At 34.6% G+C, this 12,350-nt stretch overlaps 1 long non-coding RNA gene across 15 annotated transcripts; it reads left to right on the forward strand.

The window, feature by feature from the left end:
- Positions 1-467: 467 nt before the first annotated feature.
- Positions 468-11,957, forward strand: LOC147515150 (uncharacterized). Of its 15 annotated transcripts, none has more exons than XR_015209871.1 (12): positions 468-684; positions 2,948-4,440; positions 4,548-4,568; positions 5,075-5,225; positions 5,616-5,705; positions 5,810-5,852; positions 6,112-7,235; positions 7,343-7,464; positions 8,216-8,317; positions 9,341-9,468; positions 11,318-11,377; positions 11,644-11,957. It is a non-coding gene; the product is annotated as an uncharacterized LOC147515150 (long non-coding RNA). The 15 variants fall into 15 exon arrangements; XR_015209874.1 differs by having other exon boundaries at positions 6,112-7,033; positions 7,137-7,235; positions 7,343-8,317; positions 11,644-11,956; XR_015209875.1 differs by having other exon boundaries at positions 6,112-6,892; positions 6,972-7,033; positions 7,137-8,317; positions 11,644-11,956.
- Positions 11,958-12,350: the final 393 nt, after the last annotated feature.

Consider the following 12,350-nt stretch of genomic DNA (forward strand, 5'->3'; position numbering starts at 1 on the left):
TTAATAAAATGGGAAGGAAGATTACAATCTCTCCTTTCAAATCTCCTTTACTAGATCACTCTTATCTCTTTCTGAGGTTGTATCTCTCAGAAAGGTTCTCTCTCTTTGTTTTAGTCTGGATTCCAATCCTTCTGACTTGACTTGGTTCTGTTAGGTTAGGTTTTTCCAAAACCTTGATTTTGGTTTTTATCTCCAAAAACCAAATTCCGCGGGTACTGTAGCAAGGCCCACAAAATTTATGCTCGAAGCCTGGCTTTCCTTTGAGCTGCGAAGTCGCTGAAGACTGGAGGTCGAGCGCTCGGGCGCCACTTTGACTTTGAGCTGGTCGCCTCTATGTTATTGAACTCGAAGCGAAGTCGCTCTATCTATCGAGCGCTGGCCTCTCGACTTGTCGCGATGCCGAATTCGCCCGTTTCTGTCCAGCTCCAGTTTCTCTCCTCATGTGAGGGATAACTCCAACAGTCTACTGATTCAAGTCCCAGGTCCCAACCGACTAGTAGAATTCTCAAACTTTCAGACTAGTGGTGCGTCCATTATGGTTCACTCTATTCTTTACTTGATTCTCATGGCAATATTCTTGTTAGCTGTCAAAGTCCACGTTTATGTGGATTCTTAATCTCTTAGGAATTAGCCTAGAAGGGCTGCTTGCATTATCCATTAGGTGAATAATTCTACGGTTTCAATGTAAGGAAATCTTCTTTATGTATTGTTTTGGTTCTTATATATAAATTGTTTTCTTAAGGTATCCCGTTTGCTATTGTTGATTGTTTTTGGTGAATTGTTTATGCATCGTTCTCAAACAATTTAATAATCCTTGACTGGCCTAGTTTATACTGCAAAGGTTAGTATCTTTAAAGGAATTGGTTGAATAGTTCAAATATTAAATCATGAAATCATTCTAGTACGAAATGGAAGGTAACTTCTTCTTCATATGAGTCTTGTACTTAATCCTTCAACGGGTTAGGCTCCTTCCCGAATGTCCTTCATTTCCAAATGTATAATGTTGGTATGAAATTATGAAGTCACTGCAAAACGTATTGCGATTATTTGCATTTAGGCATATGCAGTGCTCTATATACTGTTAGAAATATAGGAAGTAATTATTTGGGTGCAGAGCTAAAATCAAACACGTGAAGGATCTGAAGCAAGTAACTTCGATCTTGTATTTATATTGTGTACGTTATCTTGTACCTAATTGTTAGTTTCGTGGGATTTCATAATCAGATAATCCAGTTTGTCGATGGGAATAGTAGGGCCTTGATACTGATAAAGATATGTCGCCTTAAAGTTCTTCAATCACTTTGTGAATGTTCTCTGCAATGCTCTGTTCCTATGTTATTTTAACTTCAGCAGTAGTTGTAACTCATGAAATTATGGTGTCTAGCTAGAAATTGCTACGTCTGTTTTTCCAGTTCATTCAATTATCTATGTGATATGTAGTGGGGCTTGGGCTAGTCTTTATAGGTGGCTTTAAGAAATAGCAAAAGTGATGTTCAAAACCGTTGTGGTTGCTGTTGCTGCTATATATACGTAACATTTTTAATGCCCGTAAGAAATGGCTAGCTTATATTTGTTTATTAGTTTATGCTTTTGCTATTTCAGTATGTTGGTGCTTAATGGTTAGTGTCCCCAAAGACAACTAATTCTCAGAGTGAATTCATGCATTAAGTTGTTATTAGTAAGGGAGTACTAGGTATTTATTGACATATAGTGTCGATGATAAGACTAGTTGTAATGTACATAGCCATGATAGCTCTACTGCTGTGTGAGCTCAGGAGCGATACTCAGCTTCAGTTGGTGATCGTGCAACTGTTGATTTCTTTCTTCCCTGACCTGGAAATTGGATTGTTGCCCACGTTTGCATAAACCACCAGTAGATCTTTTATCTGACGGAAATCCAGCCCAGTCAGCATCAGTATATGTTGAAAAAGTAAGAGTCCCTTTGGTAAAAGACACATCATGTTGAAAGATCATAAAATCCTGGCATCTCATTTCAGTGAAGGACCCTAGGAGGCATATTTTGTTAAATGCATGAGATAGATCAGGGCATGTAAGCGTGTCCAAGTAAGATATTGAAGTGCTCTTATCAGTAGACCTATAAGCTGTAGAATCAGGCTGTGGATCACCATCTTAAACATCAATTATACTTACTGTAGTGCAAGGGTTTGCTGATGGTTTAGCTCCTTCCGTGCTAGCTCTATGCAATAGCTCAGTTGCATACGTCGATTGGCTCAGAAAAAGTACCCTTAGGTGTTCTATGTACTTCGAGTGCAAGTTTTACATTCATTGCGTTGTGCAATCTACCATAGTAATAGGCAATGGCAATAAACAATTGTTGTGCTGTGAAATTACAAATACTTTTTATGAGAGCACCATTTTGCATAAACTATAGCAAACACCAAGTAGTGAAATAATACCAGTCAAATTTTTTGAATTGAAAGAGAGCCTGAGGATCCAGTTATATTGGATTGAATTAAAGTGTGAGGATCCTTGCTACATCAGTGATCAGAGTTGTCTGGTGTGTGGGTGACTGTTTTTGTGTGTGTGTGTTTGGGGGTGGGGGTGGATGAGCAAAGGGTGGTGCAAGTAAAGACCCTTAATGCGCATTGGATGTTTGATATTGTTTCATGATGCATGGTGTTTATGTGCTACATGCCTACATTAGTGCCTTTAATTTATGTTCAGTCAAACATTGTGGTTTCCATTCTCATTGCAATGAAACGAAGTGCAGTTTTCACTGCAATTAGATACGATCGTGCAAAATTCGTACTATTCAACTGATTTTAGTTAGTTATTAAACCCTATGCACCAAATTTGGCAAGATAAGAGTTGTCATTAATTTTATTTTTTGGGTTCCAATATATTTCAAGTATCTAGATTGGAAAATATATTGTGATGCCTCTATTTTTTTGAATATCTTATTGACTTTAAATTTTTTGTATATAAGGTTCACCGAAGCAAAAGAAGATGAGTTATTTTAATCATAATGGACAACCTATTGGAGAAGGTTCTACTTCATTTGTAAATGACCTAGGTTCAATGATGCGAAAATATTGCCCAATTTCTTACGTCCGGTGGTTGGATGTGCCTGATCAGACAAAGGAGATGCTTTGGAAGACCATCACTGTTAGTTTGTTACTCATTTAAGTTTTCTTAGGTTCATGCTTACTTAAGTTATTATATACATGAAACTATCAATGAAACCAATCCTACTTTTAATGAAACCGATATATAGATTTTAAAACGAAAGTATTATTTAACACTTCACAGCTCTACATAATAACTGTGAATAAAGTGTGAATAAACCAATATATGTTGTCTTTGACATTCTTCCGGTAGATGAAGGATCGACTTCTCCCATGCTTCAAATATTTTTCGCGGCTCTCATTTGCAACGAACATGCCACTGTAGATGTAAGATAATTGTGAATAAAATTTTGTCCTCATAAGATCACCGGAGATTACAAGTTAACAAGACTGGAGGGGAAAATTATGATGAGTTTATCCGAATAATGCTGTTCTTTTTAAATTGTTGATTTCGTAATGAAATTCCTCATAACATATTCTTACATGTTTCTTTTTCAGTATTAGAGTTTGAAAAATGTAATTATCCATGATAGATGATTTATGTATGACGCACCCTTTACTCTATTATATATTCCTCCTATGCTTAATGACCCGGTTTAAGTTGTATATATATTTCTTTGATAATTTTGGTGGAAATGAAATTTATGCGTTCTATTATATGTGTAAAATGCCCGCCCTCTCTCTTTATGGTATTACTGGCATTCTTATTGTCATTTGCTTTCTTGATCGATTTTCTTTCAACAGGCCTTTGCATTCAATAATATAAATCCCCAAGCTCCCACTCATATCCTAATTATTCCGAAAGTTAGGGATGAGTTAGAATCTCTGTGACCAGTTTGTTGCACAAGAAATTCATATTCTCTATTGAACTATCAAACAAATAATATATCAACTTAACAAAACAGCTCGCTTTCCTGACTCGTGGCTGGAATTCAATCTAAGGGTGGATAAATCGAGGGCCAGGAGATTAGGACGCGTTGTAATGCAAGATTAGCACGATTAGAGGCAATAAATTAGGAATTAATTAGAGTCTTAATTATGGAAACCGAATAGATAGAAACCTTTCGTTTTGTCATTGGGACTTTATGGTGAAAACCATCGAATTTCCTCTCTCTCCAGCAAACTCATTTCACACCAGCAAACTTCACTCGCAAAAACAATACGAAAGAACTTGCCATTTTGTGTTGTGTTCCTCTCATTCTCGATCTCTCCTCTTTTTCGTCTTTCGCTTTCTCACTGCTCCTTTTTCACTTTTGTTTCATTCCAATAAATTTTCTTTTGCAATAATTGTAATTGAAGAGAGCTGCATTCCGAGGAAATTTCTACTGATTTTGAGATAGACTTGGGGTTCTAAGTAAGTTTATTTTTCCATTTTATTCGAACTTTTCTTTTGTTTATTTCAATGGGTTTCTCTAATTTACTCATTTTTTTGTTCTTTTTTTCTTTTGCAATCCCCTGTAGGTTAATGAGTTTGAGAACAAGGTATAATCTTATTCTACAATTTCTGTAGTTACTTCGATTTTGTATTACGGCTTCTACATTTGTACGTATTTATGGTTTGCATTAAACAAGATATGACACGGTTCATTGAAAGTGGGATTTGAAGTTTTTTTTATCCTCATGCTTCCACTAATACAGTTGACATCTTCAACCGAAGACATGATTTTTTTTCCCCAGTTAGCAGTTAAGCTTTATTTGAATTATGAAGGGTTATGACAGACCATGGTTTTCATTCCATTATTCTTCGTGATTTTTTAGCTGAGTAGATCATCAATGACAATGACTGATCAAGTCTGGGAGGCCGGTGGGTAACTTCTGGAAGCAGTTAGAACATCTATATGAAACAAGTTTTTCATCCGATGCCTACTACTTTAATAGTTTAATCTTCAAATCTCCCACTTTGTATTTTTTGGCCAAGCATTCTGGGACTGTATATTTTGTCGTTGACTGATGAGAATAACCTAGCCAAATGTTTCATTTTGTTGTAGATAGTAAAACTCAAACAAAAGGGACTATCCGATTGGTGTGATAGATGGGTGACATGCTACTTTGAGTATCATTTGAGGCTTTTGTTAATGATTTTATGCAAACTTTCAAGCTGCATTGAGATATCATTCTTGGGATCCATCATCTAGCAAGGTGTTCCTTTGTTTGGGTCCCTCTTTGCTTTTTGATCTGTCTATGCTTTATCATTCTGTCACTTTTAGAATCACAAATTATGCTTTCTTATTACATATTACTTTGAAAACTTGGTCATTGTTATTGAACAGTTCAAGTGTCGTGTGTAGTTTTATTGAATGGATAAGTATAGGCATAGAGAACCAATAGTTTCTCTTGCTCCACTCCAGCTGATTGTGAGCAATGTTGGTAGAAGTTGTAATTTGTTATTTATGTGGCCGTGAAAGACGTTGTGGTGGAGCTTAATTGGAGTTCTATCATTCTGTTGAAGTTGCTTTGTTACACCATCTATTGATTTGTATTTTATATATACTTTTTACTGTTTTGACACTAATAACTATCGTTGATTAGAATGTAGGCCTTCGCAATTTAGCAAACGCTGTTTTTATGTCAAAGAAATCATAGAAGAGCAAAAGGATGTAGTATATCATTACAAAACAGGTCCGCCATTTATTTCAAATTTAAATTACACTATTTATAATTGATTTTCATTCATTGGGTTTCTATTTTCATATTTCTTGATTCATTGGATAATTTTCATGTAGCATTCATGGGACCGACAAATGATTTCTCTGAGTGCGCTGTGAGGTTAGTTACACCAATTATTTTTCTGTCGCAGTATGCCATTAATCGTTATGCAACTTTGCTAGCTTCATACTAACATTAGAGGCCAAGTAAATTAGAATTAAAGTTCACTCGACACTTAATAAAATAAAGGCTACTATATTAATTGGCCATAATTACTAACAGTTATCCCAATTTACAAAACCCTTCGTCTCCCCAACTCCTAATCACTCTTCTTTTCCTTTCTCGAATCAGCATTTTTGAAATAAATTACATGTGCCAGGATTCTCTCATGCGCCTCGAAAGCCATGTGAGCAAGTTTACAACTACAGTTGAAGTTCATTGAATTCATGGAGGGAGTTAAGACCATCATCGCTTGGGTTGTCTCATAACCCAACTCCTTTCCTCTCCCTAAAACCTTTCTCACATCCTCCATGAACAATGTGCCCATTTAAAAAACCTCTCTCCCTTCTGCATGCACAAACTGTTGAAAAGCATCTTTTCATATCAGTTCTCGGAGAGGATTTGCCTATAATCAGGTTGAGACTGAGGTATGTGCTATCTTTAATTTTGTATTAATTAATTGGTTTTGATTTCATTTGATTGCCTTCTTTGTTATTCAAAATGCACTATGATTATTGGTTCAAATGTCAAGTAGTTACTGACTATCTAAAATTTTTCCGACGGTTTTTAGTTTTTAGCTAGACTTTGTTTTGGGCGTTATGTTTGTTTTGGGAACTCTAGAATGCACTTTTGGGTTGGTTCATCTCCATTGCACTTTTATCGCCGCATTTTTTTTGTTCTTCTTATCTAGAAAAGCTTGACCAAGGAGAAAACTTGGTCGTTCTTCCAAATTAGGCAATCCAGCAACCCAAATAATACCCAGGGATCAACGAAATAACTAATTGAGTATATATACATCTTATTGAGTTGATCTTTGTTTTTAAAATTATTGATTTATTTTTCTTCCTTTTTGTGGTTTGAATGCAGAAACAAAAGCATAGTAAAATTTTTGTAGTAGTATGACATGAATCGTTATCCAACTTTACTAACCTCATACTAAGGTTAGTTAGTTAATTGTTTGATTTATTTAATACTTTTTCCCACCATCAGAATCTCAAGAGAACTGACAAATTATTTCAGCATCCTATTGGAATTCCATGTAGCATAATGGATGTCTTCATCGCCCTTCCGAGCTAGATAGCGTAAGAACCGATACCATGTTGAATTGTTATTTTTTTTTGGTAGACGGGGTCAATGGGTGATCAAGATATACCATGCATGTTGAAACATTTTAATGTTACGTAGCCAAATTTGTAAATGTTAACTGGGTAAATGGAGACCCTTTGGAGGCTATCGGAAAATAAGTCCATCCCCAAGATACTAAGTACATTAGGGTAATCAAAGGTAACCAATTTGACTCATTTAATCTATTTCTCATTTTTCTTTCTTGCAAACATTAGATGAAGTATTGAATGCCAGGTCTATTAAGTGGTCATTTTTGTCGTATGTAGGTGAAAAAAGGAGCTTAGTTTGCACTTATGCATTCCACCTTTGTGGGCATGAAGTAGAGAATGAAACTCTTCATAGGTGTGGACCTGCTCAAATTTAGAACTGACGTGTTATGGTTGTATTGGTGAGTTTATGTCTAAAGTAGTTAAGTAGTTAATCATGAATTGTAAAAAGCGCTTGAACTTTGAATAGCATTTTCCCATTAATTTAGTATATACTATAGGGATTACGTCTTTGATTAGCACGACCTCATTAGGCAATTGCATCCCATAGCTTCGTTTCCGTAAATATTGTTAAACCTTCAAAAAATGACCTTGAGCCTAATCCCCAAGGAAGAAGCTTCCAGAATATGACGAAGAATAGATAGTTCTCAACGAAGTAAACCAATTAGAAATTTGTTATGTACCCTCTTTCCAAACATCATTGCTTTTGTTCCTAGGCCTCATAATTTGTTGATCTATATATATCATATAATTAAACTCAGTTTTAGTACATGAAAAGTTCCTAATAAAATCTTGGACAATTTATAAGAATACTTAAAAAGTCAGTTGTGTGAAAGGAAAAAAAAATACTTGATAAGTTGTACAACTAAGTCTGTTACTGCTACATGATCTCTTTGCTCATGAAACTGCATGAAAGAGAAGCAAGTAACTTTGGGATGACATAGTATTAACAAGAAGTAAATTGTAAAGCTTGTATTTCCAAATTTTGCAAACCTTCGGAAACAAAGAAATGGGACTATTTACTCATAATACCAAACTATTATGTTAAGTTGGGTATATCAATTAGCTTAACTAAATCACTGACGCACACATGCTAACTTAGGCAGGTTGTTCTGTTTTATTTGAGTCTAATTCATTGAACTTGGGTGGAAGAGATTTGTTTTTGCCAGGTTAAGCTAAAAGAGATCCATTGACATTCTGAGGGAGTTTTGATCATCTTGCAATTGCACCCGTTTGAGCTACATTCATGTAAATGTAAGAATCCCAACTACTACCTTTTTCGTCTTGCTTCAAATTCTTATGGCGCTTTTGTTTCGTTGAAGTTGAACATTGTCTTCCATAAGTAGCTTGCATGTAATGCCATGAGCATTGTGATTTGAATTTAAGTTGATCAAACCACTAACGATAATAAAGGGTGAGCAAACCATGTGAATCCTGGAGTCATTAGTTATTTATGTTACTTTATGAATACCTTATATTGGAAGAATATGTTTGTTCTCTTTTAATTAAGTTTCCTATTGCTAGATGACTTTTGTTGAAGCTAATTAATTAGGGAGGAGATTAGTTGTTTGTGATGTCTTGACACAAATGTGTAGTTGCTCAAATCAATCGTGGCGCTGGAAGAGGGGGTCAACAAGCTAGGGAGTTGGGTTTGGATCTTCAAGGGTTTGGATAGAGTTATATACACTCTCATTAACCATGCCCAATGGTAGTACAGGAGTGGTTTAATCATTCATAACTGTAAAGATGAACTATTGTCAATCCATATTACACACTTAACAAGGTTTTGCTCATAATTGTGGCAATACTTCTTTTTTGTATATTCTAATTTTATTTTCATTTGGTACCTACTGAAGAAACTTTACAGCTTTCAATATTTCCAAAACACAGATACAACTATTTTCAATATTTCCAATTTTAGTTTTCTCGGTTTGTATGGTTTCACAGTGGGTATACTAAATGCTGTTGGGTTTTGAAGTCGCTGCAATTACATCCAATGTGCTTCGGACTAAAATATATTCTCAAGTGGGTATGCATGGATGCAGGTCCTTCAGTTCAAATGAATGCATCAGGCCTTGAATCAAATAAGCATCCTAATTTAAATATAACACAATTACCAGAAAAGTAAAACGAACTGTTTTCTTACACGAAACTTGGCCAATGATAGTATAAAAAATACTTTTATACTTATAGAAACTTCATTTGATTGGTGATTAAGAAGGTCATATACCCGGCCAATAAATCTTTTGTTGTTGTTGTTGTGTGTTGATATGTTAGGAACATACATACTAAATCAAAGGACTCTAAGCTTTGAAAGCACAAAGCTATGGTCAAAGACATAAGTGTGCGCGATTGGGTATATTGTGTTGGTGGACAAGCAAAAAAGTTTGTTTCCAAACAAGCAGGTTTGATGTTCATGGGCTTCATTATAGTGCTAATTTACATATTCGTTGTTTTTTTTTTTTTTTTTTTTTTTTTTTCCTGATCTTAAAACTATGGGTTAGGAGTAAAGGAACTAAATTTTAAAGATTGCAGTAATATTTATTTATTTGTTCTTGACATTAGGCAAATCAAGAAACATCAAGAACATTTTGTTTCGAAGACACAGAAATACCTATGTTTCATAGAAATGCAAATCAAAACAATATCGTAAAGACATCCGTGCTGAATGCACTATGTTCTATTGTTATTCCGGTAGCTTGAATTCTTGCACTATCAAAATACTAAGCCGCTCCATTAAAAAAACTATGTTGAATTAGTGTGGAAAGTCGGGTGGAAAGGGAGAGGACCAAGCTCCAAAAGTTTGTGATTCCGCCTTTGTGGTGGGTTTCTAGGGTTGAGGGAACCTTCGTCACGGAGGAGTTGCCTTATTTTTGCTCAATAATTTACGAGACCTTTGCACCCCCCTTTATAGGTTGAGACGAGTACAATGAGGATCAGAACCGGGAAACCCCCTTTGGTCAAGACCAGTCGAAATGCAATCTGTGCTAAATAGTTATTTTTTTATATTATTATTAGGATGCTATGCATCTGCTCTTACTTTGTCTTTCATGTTTTTTTCACTCTGAGATTGTTCATCTCATTTTTTTTATGCACACAAACCCTACACATTCTTCTGCGTGCATGAAAGCCTTATAACCTACATCTTCATTACTAACACTCTTTGCATCATACTACTTAACATGATGCTTTCTTCCTCTTTGTTTAGATACATATATAATTGGTAATTTGTTTACTTTCCTTAAGGGATTCCGATTTTTCTATTCTCTTTTTAAAATTTGGCAAAAGAAGTTACTTAGAGTATTTCTTTTTTTCCAAATTCGATTTTATTCTATTTGTTGATTGGCATAGTAGTTAATAGTTATTTATGATATCCTGTGTGTATATGTTTTTTGCAATTCGGGGCAAGTACATTATTACTCTCAAGGTGATTTTCGAATATTGAACAAAATTGGGGCCAGAAAATGGAAATTTAGAGTTGTCTCATTCAACCCAATGAGCTTTGCCACAACTATTTTCCAGAATTCCTTTAATGATATTGATTCCCTAAAGACTAAGACCCTCCCTTTTTATTGTGTCAACAAATACATTATGTGAACAACACATAAAATGATGTGACTTATGAATAGTTTACTAGAAAATGCTAACTGGAGAATGACTTTTTCTTAATTTATTTAGTTGAATTTTTGTCTGCAAGTAGAAGCCAACTATATGAGTGTCATAAGACATTTTTTCCTTAATTGTTTCTATAGACATTTTACGTGACACGATGTAATTAGTTTGACTATATAATGCTTTATGAATTTGTCCCTACTATCTTTCTTCTCCTTCCAACATTTGGGCAGATGGAAATGCCAGAGTAGTTAACTAATTAACCGAGCACGTTGCACTTTCTTCCTTAAACATTGTTCTGAATTGTGGATGAGTTCAATCATTATTGCATTAGACACACACTTTGTTTAATAGTAACAACATATTCAAAGACAAATTGGGTAGCGGAGTGCGTGTGTGCATGCCTTGCTATTTTGAATAAGGTATGTGTACTGTTTGACAACATTTTTACCTTTTTGTTTAAGTAGATTTTGTATTGTTACCCCATTTGGTTAAAAAAAAAACACAACCTATTCTTCTATTTGTTTTTTGTTTTCAGATTTATTGTCCACAGAAAACCTTTCTTTATCAATGTACTTTGAGATAACTTACACTTTTATGTTAGCTTGATTGAAACTATACTTCATTTATATTATGTTTCAGGTCGTGGCTTTTACTAAACTCAGATAAGAACACATTAAAAAGTTGTTGAAGTAAAATTAGGTATGCATTGCCACCTTTATTTTCGTTATTGCTATTATTGTTTTAATTCCAATTCAGGTTTTCAACTAGAAACTAGCGTTAAGCAAAGTGGATATTTTAGAACATTTAAAATCCCTTCAAGCAATGTTTATCATGGTTTTATATTGTTACTGTGACATTATATTGTTGGGTTGTCCATGATCAATTTATAACTATGTACTTTTTTGGTTTTTAATTTGTTCCGGTGATATTGCAAACATATTTAAGGAACTCTGTATGACTTTCAGGGGGGAAAACTTTCCCAATGGAGATTGGACTAGAGGTGGAGGAGAGCTAAAAGTACTTTGCAACCATGGAAATATGGTGCGAAGCGTTTGTTGGGTGCCTATTTGCTAGGATCTTTGGTGGAGCTCTGGCCTAAAACCTTTTTTTTTAAGTTTGTAGACACTATTATGCACTGCTCGAATGGTGTTAGGGAGAAGTGATGGATTTTTCTTTTATGTAATCTCATCACTATACATTCTTATTAGGCTGTTTTGCAAACAAAGCAACCTTGTTTTGTTAACCACTTTTATGACAAGAAGTTTGTGTAATCTAACATTTGGATCTCTGCTTTTGTATACAATTAGTCAAAGAAAAAAGATCATGCCAATCCTCCACTTCATATTTCTCTTTTTAGTTTTGGTGTTTTTCCATGTATTCAAAACATAAACAAAAATATTATTGACATAAACAAAATTCAGTTTCTTGGAGGTTTTAAATATGATTAGTTTTTTTGAATTATATTGACATTGCCCCATTATATGCACAACAAACTTTGCCATTATTAGAGGCATACATTTGATAACAACCTTTGTTTTATTTATTATTTTATTATTTTTTGTTTTTTTTTTCTGATAATAAATATTTGATAAGAGCTTATCTACACAACAAACTTTTTCTGTTAGAGGAAAACATTTGATAAGAGCTATCCATGCCAAAGTTACAACAACTA

Source organism: Coptis chinensis, chromosome 2, assembly GCF_015680905.1.
Source record: "Coptis chinensis isolate HL-2020 chromosome 2, ASM1568090v1, whole genome shotgun sequence".
In the NCBI taxonomy this organism is placed as follows: domain Eukaryota; kingdom Viridiplantae; phylum Streptophyta; class Magnoliopsida; order Ranunculales; family Ranunculaceae; genus Coptis; species Coptis chinensis.